A 12916-nucleotide genomic window follows, 5' to 3' on the forward strand; every position below is an offset into this window, starting at 1 on the left:
GGCTGCCCGGGTGGCTGGAGGTGTCAGCTACCTGGAGGGGCCTCGTCAATATCTAGAGTTGCCATATCTGATGGGGCGCCGGTCGCTGCTCTCTTCGGTTGTCGGGGGTTGGGTGCGACATATGCGAAAGGATGGCTTATCATGGTGGGAGCGAGTAGAATGTCGCCGGTGCCTGGAAGCGGGATGAGGCGTAGACACGTACGCCGACGAACTTTACCCAGGTTCGGGGCTCTCCGTGGAGATAACACCCCTAGTCCTGCTCTGCAGGGTCTCCGCATGATCACTAAGGCACTAGTGGTACAATGGTGCTCCTTGAGCTGTTTGCTAGAGGTGGAAGAAGGCAGGCACGCTCTCCCCTCCTCTAGGTATGAGTCTAGTTCTAATAGGTTCCAACCCCTTGCATGGGTGCCCTGGGGGTTTATATAGGCCTACCCCCCTAGGGGTACATTGGTAATCTGCCGGGTGTAGGTCCCGGCTGTCAGTGTCTCTGGCCGCCGGCTTCTCCGCCGGCTACTGGGGCCCGCCGCCTGGTCCGGTACGGAACCAACAGGCCGCTCCCGCTGCTCGCGGGTCTTGCCGGCTGCTGATCACTGTAGCCGTGATGCTAATGACGCAGGCTTGGTCAGGGGAGCGTGGCTACAGTCCCGCCGCCTGATGGGAGATTACTGTAGCCACACCGTGTCTCATCTGGTTGATGGCGCACGGGGCCCGAGGGAGGGATAAGCCGCCTGCTGGAAGCCGGCTTCCCTCAGGTTCGGCTGGCCTGGCTTCCTCCGTCTTCAGGGCTCTCTCTGCCTGGTAGGGCCCGCCGCCTGCAAGCCGTACTGACAGGCCGTCGTGGGAACAGGGCTCCGCCTGTCAGGAGTGACGCTGTAGCCACACCCTGTCTTGTCTCCTTGATGAGGGCGCAGACTTTGAGGGCGCCACGGGCCGACTACTAGGGGCCGGCCTCTCTGGAGGCCGCTCACTAGGAGTCGGCCTGTTGTGACGCCGTCTTCTGGAACTCGGCCGCCTTCTGACAGTCGGCCGTTCGGCCAACCGGCCGCCAGAAGGCGGAGATCTATCTTGACGTCTTGAGGGGCGCAGCCGGCCTCGATGTCTTGAAAGGTTCGGGGGCTCGGATTAGGCTACCCGTGGCCCATTACTCCGACAGTAGTCCACGAAGCTGGTGAGGGGCCACGGTTGAGGAGCCGGGGAGCCTCAACAGTTTCCTCCTCCGGGTGCTCTGAAGGAAGCTCCATCCGACTTCTGGGGAGCTGGTCGGCAGGAGTTGGGTATGTCTAGTCGGATCCTTCTGGAATTTCGAATGCATCGGCGGGAACCAGGTGGCGTGCTTGCTAAGCTTCTCGGCCCGCCGCCCGTCATGGGCGTGCCACATGGCGCCAACCAGCCTGGTCGACCTGCCAGCCCACGCGCGTGACGGGACGCGACCGCAGGCTGGGCCCGCCACCACCGGGCCTCGGCCTGCGAGCGGATTCGCTGCGGCCGAGGCGGGCGGTTGGGTTTCCCTGTGGAGTTACTACGCGCAGTAACTCGCGCGATAAAGGCGAGAGCGTGGGGTCGTGGGCACGGTTAATCCCACGATCTCACGTCCACCCCCGCGGCGACCAAGCGGGATGAAGCGGCCGCGAAGGCCATCCGCTTCTGCAAGGCGGTGAAGGAGCCGCAGCTGGTTTCCACGTAAGTACTGTCTTCCTCTCGTACTTTCTCCTTCCTTGCTGATCTTGTCTGAGCTTCCTCGCTTCGCTTCCCTTGATCTAGGGCCCCGCTCTCTCTTGAGAAGTCAGCCGCCGCCTCCATCGTGGGGTCGGCGGAGACTTCCACCACCACCCGGCGGATTGATCCGGCCGCCGACCTCCGGGAGGTGACTGTAACGCCCCGAGACCGACGCTCCAGACGCCTTCCATATATTTCGTGTTCGCCGTGTGTTTTATTTTGTTTGTTGCATTCATCATGTCATCATGAGCTTTGCATCGCATGTTTTCATAAAACTTGCACCCGTTGATAGTTGCCGCTTCTTCCTCGTCTCTGTTGACCTTTCTCAAGGCCGACAATTCTTTTGTTGCCCGGCCGTTTGACCCTCTCTACACAATGCTCAAACCCCTCACACGCGTCTGGAAACTGCCCCGAACCCGAACTGCTCAGTCATCACCGTTGCTTTCAGATTATCCCCTGACATCCCTAAAACATCTCCGTTTTCTTAATTGGACTTCCTAACCTATATTTTCTCAGTCGTTCGATTTAGATCAAAGGGCTTCCATTAGTCTACATTTAGATCCACTTCCTATATAAACTAGACCAACCCTAGAATCTAGGGAGATGTCCCATCGATTCCTCTCGGCCGCCGCCACTATCTTCCTCGGGATCCATCCCGATGCACCCACCTCCTCTCCCCGAATTCTCCATCGGGCCAATCCCGCAGCCTCCTCCCGATCCACCAGCCAGCCACCACCAAATCCTCCTCCTTGCCTCGATCAAGCCCACAAGAGAGGAGCTCCTCCTCTGTTTTCTCCTCGAGCCCGCAGCAACAGCGCAGTGCCCGCAGCTCCATTCCCGTGCGCCTCCTCTGCTCGGCCTCGCCGCCGTTCCGCCACCCCCAGCAAGCTCCGGTGACCTCCAGGACCCCGCGCCGCCGGAGCTGCTCCGTCCGCCGCCCGAACCTGCCAAGACGAGCACCAGCAGGGCCGCCCTCTCCTTCCCTATCTCTCCTTTCTTCTTCCCTTCTCCCTCCCATTTCATCTCTCTGCCTCTTCTCCACAGGAACCGGAGCGCCGCCTGACTCCCTCGATCTGCGATGGGAAACTCCTCAAGCCGCCACCATCTTCTTCCAGGAGCCCGTGGCCTTCTCTACTTCTTCCTCCTCCTCGAGAAGATGCCCCTCGCCTTGAGCTCCAGCGCTACGAGGCCCGCCTTCTGCAGTTCGTCGTCGCCGGGGTTCCCCACCACCAGCAGGTCGCCGCACCTCTTCTCCGTCCCCTCCTTCCCATCTCTCTCTCTCACCGGACTCCCTCTGTCTCCTCTATAACAGAGCCGTCGCCTGAGAGGCTCCTCGTCCGCCGTGCCCAAGCTCCTCCGTCCGCGCTGCCGTTTGCCCGAATCCGGCGCCAGCTGACCGGATCCACCCGTCTTCGTGTTCCCGGCGCTGCCGGAGCCCCAAGTTCCAGCGTCGCCGTCCTGCATCAAGCCCCTGCGCCTGCGCCGCCCGCCAAGTCCCCTGCTTCACCCGCTGCCACCTGCTTCGTTTTGGTCAAGCAGAGCGCTCGCCCGCGCCGTTGACGAGTCGCCCTGCTGCGTGGGCTGCCTTATCCACAGCGCCGAGGCCCAGCCTCCCCTCGGCCCATCCGCGCGAACCCAGCTCTGCCAGCCCACTGTGAGCAGCCCCCCCCGGTGCACTGTTGGGCTAGCCAGTTTCGGCCCGTATAGTGTTTTTACCTCTGGACGGATTTAATCAATTATCCCAGGATTTAATGTTTTACAGAAAAACCCCTCATGTTCATGCATATAATAACTCAACAACCGTGCATCGGATTGAAATGTTTTAAACATGTAAAATGCTTAGATTTTCATCTAGTTTCATAATATGCCACTCTCATCCATGTTTAAAATGTTTAAACTTGCTGTTTATTTAATTTGCTTAAATGCCATGTTAAAATGATTTATTTCATAACTAATTAACCGTAACTCGGATTTAAATAAACTTTATATGTAAATGGGGTAGAAAAATGCCTAGTTTAACATGGTGCACTTTATTTTGCTGTTTAACAACATTAAAATTGTGTTTATGGCAGAACAGTACCAATTCCAAAATATGCATATGAGGATTTTCCGAAATTGTTGTTTGTTGTTCCGGCCTCATTTAAGCTTGCCTAGATAGATAGTCTTACTATGCTTCACCTCTTGCCATGTTTAATAACATTTAATATTGTTGGGTACATAAACGAGAGAGAACTAAATAATTGATGTGGTGTTTCTTCAATATGCAACTCGTTGCATATTGAGCTCCATTTAATTTGTAGTGTTGTTTGGTGCACTTTGCCATGCCATGCATATTTAAACCGGACATGCATCATACTTGTTTTTGCATCATGCCATGCTTATGTGATGGTTGTTTACTATGTTGTTTGTTTCTTTCCGGGTTGCTTCTCTCGTTAGCTTCGGTTTCGTTCCGGAGTTTTGAGGATTCGTTCGACTTCGTCCGTTTGTCTTCTTCATGGACTCGTTCTTCTTCCTTGCGGGATTTCAGGCAAGATGACCATACCCTCGAAATCACTTCTATCTTTGCTTGCTAGTTGTTCGCTCTATTGCTATGCCGCGCTACCTACCACTTGCTATATCATGCCTCCCATATTGCCATGTCAAGCCTCTAACCCACCTTTCCTAGCGAACCATTGTTTGGCTATGTTACCGCTTTTGCTCAGCCCCTCTTATAGCGTTGCTAGTTGCAGGTGAAGATGAAGATTGCTCCATGTTGGATTATGTTTATGTTGGGATATCACAATATCTCTTATTTAATTAATGCATCTATATACTTGGTAAAGGGTGGAAGGCTCAGCCTTATGCCTGGTGTTTTGTTCCACTCTTGCCGCCCTAGTTTCCGTCATACCAGTGTTATGTTCCTTGATTTTGCGTTCCTTACGCGGTTGGGTGATTTATGGGACCCCCTTGACAGTTCGCTTTGAATAAAACTCCTCCAGCAAGGCCCAACCTTGGTTTTACCATTTGCTACCACCTATCCCCTTTTCCCTTGGGTTCTGCAGACTCAAGGGTCATCTTTATTTTAACCCCCCGGGCCAGTTCTTCTCTAAGTGCTGGTCCGAACTGAGTAGACTGCGGGGCCCCCTCGTGGAAACTCGAGGTCTGGTTTTACTCGTAGGATGTCTCATCCGATGTTGCCCTGAGAACGAGATATGTGCAGCTCCTATCGGGATTGTCGGCACATCGGGCGGCTTTGTTGGTCTTGTTTTACCATTGTCGAAATGTCTTGTAAACCGGGATTCCGAGACTGATCGGGTCTTCCCGGGAGAAGGAATATCCTTCGTTGACTGTGAGAGCTTATAATGGGCTAAGTTGGGACACCCCTGCAGGGTATAAACTTTCGAGAGCCGTGCCCGCGGTTATGTGGCAGATGGGAATTTGTTAATGTCCGGCTGTAGAGAACTTGACACTCGACTTAATTAAAACGCATCAACCGCGTGTGTAGCCGTGATGGTCTCTTTTCGGCGGAGTCTGGGAAGAGAACACGGCTTTTGGGTTATGTTTGACGTAAGTAGGAGTTCAGGATCACTTCTTGATCATTACTAGTTGACGATCGCTCCGTTGCTCCTCTTCTCGCTCTTATTTGCGTATGTTAGCCACCATATATGCTTAGTGCTTGCTGCAGGTCCACCTCACTACCCTTTCCTACCCATAAGCTTAAATAGTCTTGATCTCGCGGGTGTGAGATTGCTGAGTCCTTGTGACTCACAGATTCTACCAAAACAGTTGCAGGTGCCGACGATACCAGTGCAGATGACGCAACCGAGCTCAAGTGGGAGTTCGACGAGGAACGTGGTCGTTACTATGTTTCTTTTCCGGATGATCAGTAGTGGAGCCCAGTTGGGACGATCGGGGATCTAGCATTTGGGGTTGTCTTCTTTTCTTTTGGTTCCGTAGTCGGACCTATGTGCATACTCTGATTGATGTATGATTTCATTTATGTATTGTGTGAAGTGACGATTGTAAGCCAACTCTTTATCCCATTCTTGTTCATTACATGGGATTGTGTGAAGATGACCCTTCTTGCGACAAAACTACAATGCGGTTATGCCTCTAAGTCGTGCCTCGACACGTGGGAGATATAGCCGCATCGTGGGCGTTATAGTGACGGAGCGGAACGCGCGCGAGGAGCAGGAAGCCGCCCGCCTGGAGAAGGCGGAGGCGGACAGGGTGGAGGCTGCCGCTTTGAAGAAGCTGGCGGAGGCCGAGGCCGCCACCGCAGCGAAGAAGCAGGCCGAGGAAGCTGCACGCCGTCAGTCGGCGATGTTTGTCACCCCCTGAACTCTAAGCCGCCACCACTGGAGTTCGTGGCGCAGACTGGGGAAGCCGGCGGCGAGCACCCTATCATGGAGAGGGACAGCTTCGACGTTGCCATGCCGGATGTAATCGTGCCCCCGCCGCCACCTTCTGAGGAGGCGCGAGACAAGCAGCCGGCCGACCCACCAGCGCCACCAGCCGGAGACGAGATGGTGATGGGCCCGACTCCCGGGGTCCGCACACCCTTACGCCGCCGGCTCGCGAAGGCGGCCTCGGCGCCACGCCCACTAGAGACCGGCGCCGCCAGCTCTTCGATCCCGGACACCGAGGCGACCAGCGCCGCGCCCATTGGGTGGGTGCGGGGAGGCGGGACGGGCCCTCTGAACAACGCGATCCTGGACGTTCAAGCCAAACTCCGCGCCGAAGCCGACGCTCTCAAGCACTGCAACAAGGCGTTCCTGGAATCACAAGAGGCCATCCGGGTATGCTTCTTGCTTCTTTTGTTTTTAATTCTTATATTGCTTCGTGGGGGCGCGCCTGCGCACCCACTGGGTGTAGTCCCCGAGTTTTGGGCCGGCTGCTGAGCAGGCGGCTCGGAACTTTAATTGGCAAGCTCCGAGTACTTAATATCTTTGCTGCAGGACTATCATAACCTTCGTGCGACCGCCTTTAACTCCAAAGTCCAGGAGTTGGATCAATGTGCCGTCGACTTGTCGGAGAGCCGGAGTAAGTCTTCTTCTTTCTCTGCGGGGGCGCGCTGGCGCACCCGCGGGCTGTAGTCCCCGAGATTCGGGCCGACTGCTGAGCAGTCGGGCCGGATCTTCCTGGCAACTTCATCTTTCTTCGCTGATTGTTGATGTCCTTTTCTTCTTCTTCTTCTTTTGCAGAAGCCAATGCCACCCTGCAGCAGCAGCTGGGAGAAGCCAACACCGCGTTGCGCGCCAAGGAGGCGGACTGCAACAAGCTGGCCGAGGAGCGTGATCGGCTGGTCACGCAGCTGGCGGAGCAGGCGGAGCTTCTCAAGAAGGCCCAGAAGGAGGCGGAAGACAAGGAGACCGGCCTCCTTGCTGAGTTCGCGGCCGAACGCTCCGCCTGGACCGACAAGGAGGCAATGCTGACTGCCAGCTTCGGCGAGGTTGAAGACATGGTCGACGGTAGGTTGCCTTCTTTACTCTTTCTTCAAACTACCGGCCTCTGATCAAGCCGACTTCTTGTTTCTGATCTGACTCTTTGCTTTTTTGTCCGAGCAGACTTCTTCCCAGGTCACTCTGGTGCCGCCAACCAGGCCATCGAGGCCGATCGCAAAGGACGGAGGGCAGAAGGCGAGCAGATCGCTGCCGACACCCCCCGCACTCTTGGCGAGCAACTTCTCAACATCCAAGCTCGTCTTCGGCCGGCTCATCGGATGTTGCGCCGCCTTCAGCGTGTCGGCGCCCAGGCGATCGCCGCCCTGTGGCCAGACATGCCGACTCCACGCACACCCAGCCGGACTGCCGACTGGCTGGAGGTGGCGGCCGGCCGTCTTGAGGCGTGGAAGGGCTCCTCGGCCCGGGCCGGAGCACGCCGGGCCTTGGAGTTCGTCAAGGCATGGTACCCTGGGCTAGATCTAGCCCAGTTGACCACGTTTCGACTGGAAGCCCAGGAGGAGCTGGTGGCGGTGGAGGATGACCTTGTCAAGCGAGCGGCGGCAATCGCCGAGTATACCAACACCAGCATCTTCGTCCCGGAGCTGGCCGAGAACGGTGCCGAGGCGCCACCGGAGTGGTTTGGGCTGAACCCGGAGGATGGCGAGGACTCGGCCGAGGTGGTCGACTCCAGCGACGAGGGAGAAGACGAAGAGGAGGAGGAAGGTGAAGAGGAGGCGCCAGAGGTCGGAGCGGACGGCCAGCCTCAACTCGACCGCGCCTCCACCAACGAGCCGTGCCCGAGCGAGCCGGCTGCTGCCGAGGGCGACCAAGCGGACACCGACTAGCCGGCCGCCCAACCAGCCGGCACCACCGACTCCACCATTCCGCCGACTCCGTCTGCTGCTTCCTAGGCTGCCATTTACCTTTGCTTCTTCCTGCTTATCAGTCTCAACAAACTTTGTTAATTTCGCACAGTTCCACCCGCGGGGTGTATTTCAAACTTCTGTTGAATATCGGCCAAGGGCCTTTTGATGTGTAAATATCTTAGCCGAGTTCTATCTTTCCTTGCTTTCTGCTCTTTTGGCTTTTTTCCTTTGCCGCCTTCCCTTGGTTGCCGTCTTGCCAGCCGAACAGCCGCTCTGCGGACTGTGGCTGGGTCAAGTACTTAGCCACTTTCAGGAAGGCAAGTATTTAGCCGGCTAGAGTTTTCTAGCAAGTTAAGTAGAAGCTGGTTGGCCGGCTGCTCGACAGCCGGTCGGTGAGGCAAGAAGCCGGCTTGGACTATGTGTATGCTTTAGGTCCCTAGCCATTTTTTCATGCAGACACCCTTTTCACCTTAGCTCCTGCCGACCAAACAGTCGCTCTGCGAGCTGCGGCCTCTGGCAGGAGAAAGCTAAGGTGCCAACACATTATTTGTCCGGCTGCAGGAAGCATTTCATAGTACAAAGTGGCAAGTCCCTGGGTCGACTGGTCGAACCCGGTGCCAGACGGTCTAATGGGGTAACACAAATGACAGGCGTAATACTTATCATATAGATAAAAGAGGGCAGTCCCCGAGCTCTTCTCGGGGGACCCGGAGTCTTTGTACTTAATACAAAAGTTGGCGTGGTACATACTGCTTTAACTGTAAAACCTTCGAAGGAGATTCACATTCCATGGTCGCTCCGTCTCCTTGCCGGAATCATCTCTTTTGCGTGCTCGAGGCTTCTGAGCGTCGATGAGGTAGTAGGAGTCGTTGCCCAACACCTTGCTGATGATGAAGGGGCCTTCCCAAGGTGCCGAGAGCTTGTGCTGGCCGGCTGTTCGCTGGATCAGCCGGAGCACAAGGTCTCCTTCTTGGAAGGATCTTGGCTTGAACTTTCGGTTGTAGTATCGGCGCAGACTCCGCTGGTAGATGGTGGACCGGCTGAGTGCCAACAGCCGGCCCTCTTCAAGCAGATCGACGCCGTCTTGTTGTGCTTCATCTGCCTCCTCTTCGGTGTACATGGTGACTCGAGGGGAGTCGAATTCTATGTCCGTCGGGATGACAACTTCGGCACCGTAGACGAGGAAGAAAGGAGTGAAGCCCGTTGACTTGTTCGGGGTTGTGCGCAGACTCCAGAGGACGGCCGGCAGCTCGTTGAGCCACCAGCCGGCCGAACGCTCCAGAGGCTCGACCAGTCGGGGCTTGATGCCGGACAAAATAAGGCCGTTTGCTCGCTCCACTTGGCCGTTTGACTGCGGATGGGCTACAGACACTAAGTCCAGTCGGATGCCCTGCGTCGCGCAGAAACGGGCCAAGGCGCCTTTGGCGAAGTTTGTGCCATTGTCGGTGATGATGCTGTGTGGTATGCCATACCGGATGGTGATGTCGGAGATGAAAGTCATAGCAGTCGGACCATTCAATTTCTTGATTGGTTTTGCTTCTATCCACTTGGTGAACTTGTCCACCGTGACAAGCAGATGAGTCATGCCATCTCGTGCTGTTTTGAATGGTCCCACCATGTCCAGGCCCCAGACAGCAAAGGGCCAAGCAATGGGGATAGTCTTGAGTGCAGAAGCCGGCTGATGAGGCTTGGAGCGGAACTTCTGGCACCCTTTGCACTTCTGGACCAAGTCTTTGGCATCTTCTAGAGCAGTCGGCCAGAAAAAACCGTGGCGGAAAGCTTTGGCAACAAGTGCTCTTGAAGCCGCGTGGTGACCACACTCGCCTTGATGGATATCTTTGAGGATTGCTTGGCCTTGCTCCGGCTCCACGCAGCGCTGGTAAACACCAGTGACGCTGCGCCTCACAAGTTCTCTGTTGACGATGGTGTACGCTGTTGCCCGGCGTTGCACCTGCCGGGCCGAGATCTCATCAGTCGGTAGTTTTTTGTTCACCGGAAAGTTGAGGATGGGGTGGGCCCATGAAGGTGCTGCATTCTTCGACTGTTAGGACTGCTACTTGCACGAGGGCGGTTGGGCTGGGAGGCGGTGGGTTGGAGTCGGACGCCGCTTGCTGAATTGATGAATTCCCCGGGCCGACTGCCGCAGTCCCTGGGCCACCTGCCGAAGTTCCCGTGCCGGCTGCTGGGGCTCTCAAGTCAGATTCCATCTTTATGCCGGCTCCTCCTGAAACAGCCGGCCTTGAGGAGACGTTGCAGGGCGACGCCGGCTGGTATTGCTTGCCGGGTGGAGCCAATTCGTGCCAAGGCGTCGGCTTGCTCATTGTCATTTCTTGGCACGTGGAGGAACTCGCACCCTTCGAAGTATCCACTGAGTTGCTGTACGAGGAAACGGTAGCTGGCCATATTTGCATCCTTGGCGTCCCAATCGCTTGACGACTGCTGGACCACCAAGTCGGAGTCTCCATAGCACAGGATCCGGCGAATGCCGAGTTCCTTGGCAAGCCGGAGCCCGTGTATGAGTGCTTCGTATTCAGCTACGTTGTTGGAGGCGGCAAAGTGAATTTGCAGCACATATCTGAGCTTGTCGCCTTTGGGAGAGGTGAGGACGATGCCGACTCCCAAACTAGTGCGCATCTTTGAACCATCAAAATGCATCCGCCAATGGGTGGAATCTGGCGCTGGCGGCAGGTACTGGGTCTCGGCCGAGTCGACGAGGAAGTCGGCCAGTGCTTGTGACTTGATGGCGGTGCGAGGCTGGTAGTAGATGGTGTAGGGGGCCAAATCTATGGCCCATTTGGCCACTCGGCCCGAGGCATCTCGGCTTCCAACGATCTCGGCAAGTGGAGCTGTGCAGACCACAATGATTGGGTGCTCTTGGAAGTATGGCTTCAGCTTCTTGGCAGCAAAGTGCACGCCATAGCACATCTTCTGGTAGTGGGGGTAGTTCTGCTTGGAAGCGGATAGTACTTCACTCAGGTAATATACCGGCCTCTGGATTGGTAGGGCTTTTCCTTCTTCCTTGCGTTCCACCACTATGACTGTGCTGACCACCCGGCTGGCGGCGGCAATGTAGAGGAGCATGGGCTCCTTAGGAGTCGGGGCCGCCATGATAGGCGGAGTGGTCAACATTTTCTTGAGATGGAGAAAAGCTTCATTCGCCTTGTCGTTCCACTCAAAAAAGTGGTCTTCTTCATGAGCTGGTACAGGGGAAGAGCCTTCTCGCCCAGCCGACTGATGAAACGGCTGATGGATGCCAAGCAGCCGGTGAATTTTTGCACGTCCAGCAGTCGGGTGGGCACCTCCATCCTCTCGATGGCCTTGATCTTCGCAGGGTTGCACTCTATGCCGCGTTCTGAGACCAAGAAGCCAAGAAGCTGGCCGGCTGGTACTCCAAAGACGCATTTCTCCGGGTTGAGCTTGATCTGAAATCGGCGCAAATTCTCAAAGGTCTCCTTGAGATCTTCTAGTAGCATTCCACGCTTCTCCGTCTTCACCACCACATCGTCCACATAGACATGGGCGTTTCTGCCGAGTTGCTTGAGGAGACACTTCTGCATGCAACGTTGAAACGTGGTGCCGGCGTTTCTCAAGCCGAACGTCATGGTCAGGTAACAGAAGGCTCCGAATGGCGTGATGAAGGCAGTCTTCAGCCTGTCGGCCGGGTTCAGCTTGATCTGGTGATACCCGGAGTATGCATCCAAAAATCTCAACAGCTCGCATCCGGCTGTGGAGTCAATCACTTGGTCAATTCTTGGCAGAGCAAATGGGTCTTTGGGGCATGCCTTGTTGAGGCTGGTATAATCAATACACATGCGCCACTGCTTGTTCCTCTTCAGCACTAGGACCGGGTTGGATAACCTCTCCGGAAAGAACACCTCCATGATGAAGCCGGCTGCCAGAAGCCGGGCTATCTCTTCTCCAACAACTCTTCTTTTCTCTTCTGACAGGCAGCGCAAGTGTGACGCCCCCGATTTGACCGTACACTAATCATACACGCAAACGTGTACGATCAAGATCAGGGACTCACGGGAAGATATCACAACACAACTCTAAAACACAAAATAAGTCATACGAGCATCATAATACAAGCCAGGGGCCTCGAGGGCTCGAATACAAGTGCTCGATCATAGACAAGTCAGCGGAAGCAACAATATCTGAGTACAGACATAAGTTAAACAAGTTTGCCTTAAGAAGGCTAGCACAAACTGGGATACAGATCGAAGGAGGCGCAGGCCTCCTACCTGGGATCCTCCTAACTACTCCTGGTCGTTGTCAGCGGACTGCACGTAGTAGTAGGCACCTCCAGTATCGTAGGAGTCATCATCGGCGGTGGCGTCTGGCTCCTGGACTCCAGCATCTGGTTGCGACAACCAGGTAGAAAGGAAAGGGGGAAAAGAGGGAGAGAAGCAACCATGAGTACTCATCCAAAGTACTCGCAAGCAAGGAACTACACTACATATGCATGGGTATATATGTAAAGGGCCATATCAGTGGACTGAACTGCAGAATGCCAGAATAAGAGGGGGATAGCTAGTCCTGTCGAAGACTACGCTTCTGGCCATCTCCATCTTGCAGCATGTAGAAGAGAGTAGATTGAAGTCCTCCAAGTAGCATCGCATAGCATAATCCTACCCGGCGATCCCCTCCTCGTCGCCCTGTTAGAGAGCGATCACCGGGTTGTATCTGGCACTTGGAAGGGTGTGTTTTATTAAGTATCCGGTTCTAGTTGTCATAAGGTCAAGGTACAACTCCGGGTCGTCCTTTTACCGAGGGACACGGCTATTCGAATAGATAAACTTCCCTACAGGGGTGCACCACATAACCCAACACGCTCGATCCCATTTGGCCGGACACACTTTTCTGGGTCATGCCCGGCCTCGTAAGATCAACACGTCGCAGCCCCACCTAGGC

This window comes from Triticum aestivum, chromosome 4D, assembly GCF_018294505.1.
Source record: "Triticum aestivum cultivar Chinese Spring chromosome 4D, IWGSC CS RefSeq v2.1, whole genome shotgun sequence".
Lineage (NCBI taxonomy): Eukaryota > Viridiplantae > Streptophyta > Magnoliopsida > Poales > Poaceae > Triticum > Triticum aestivum.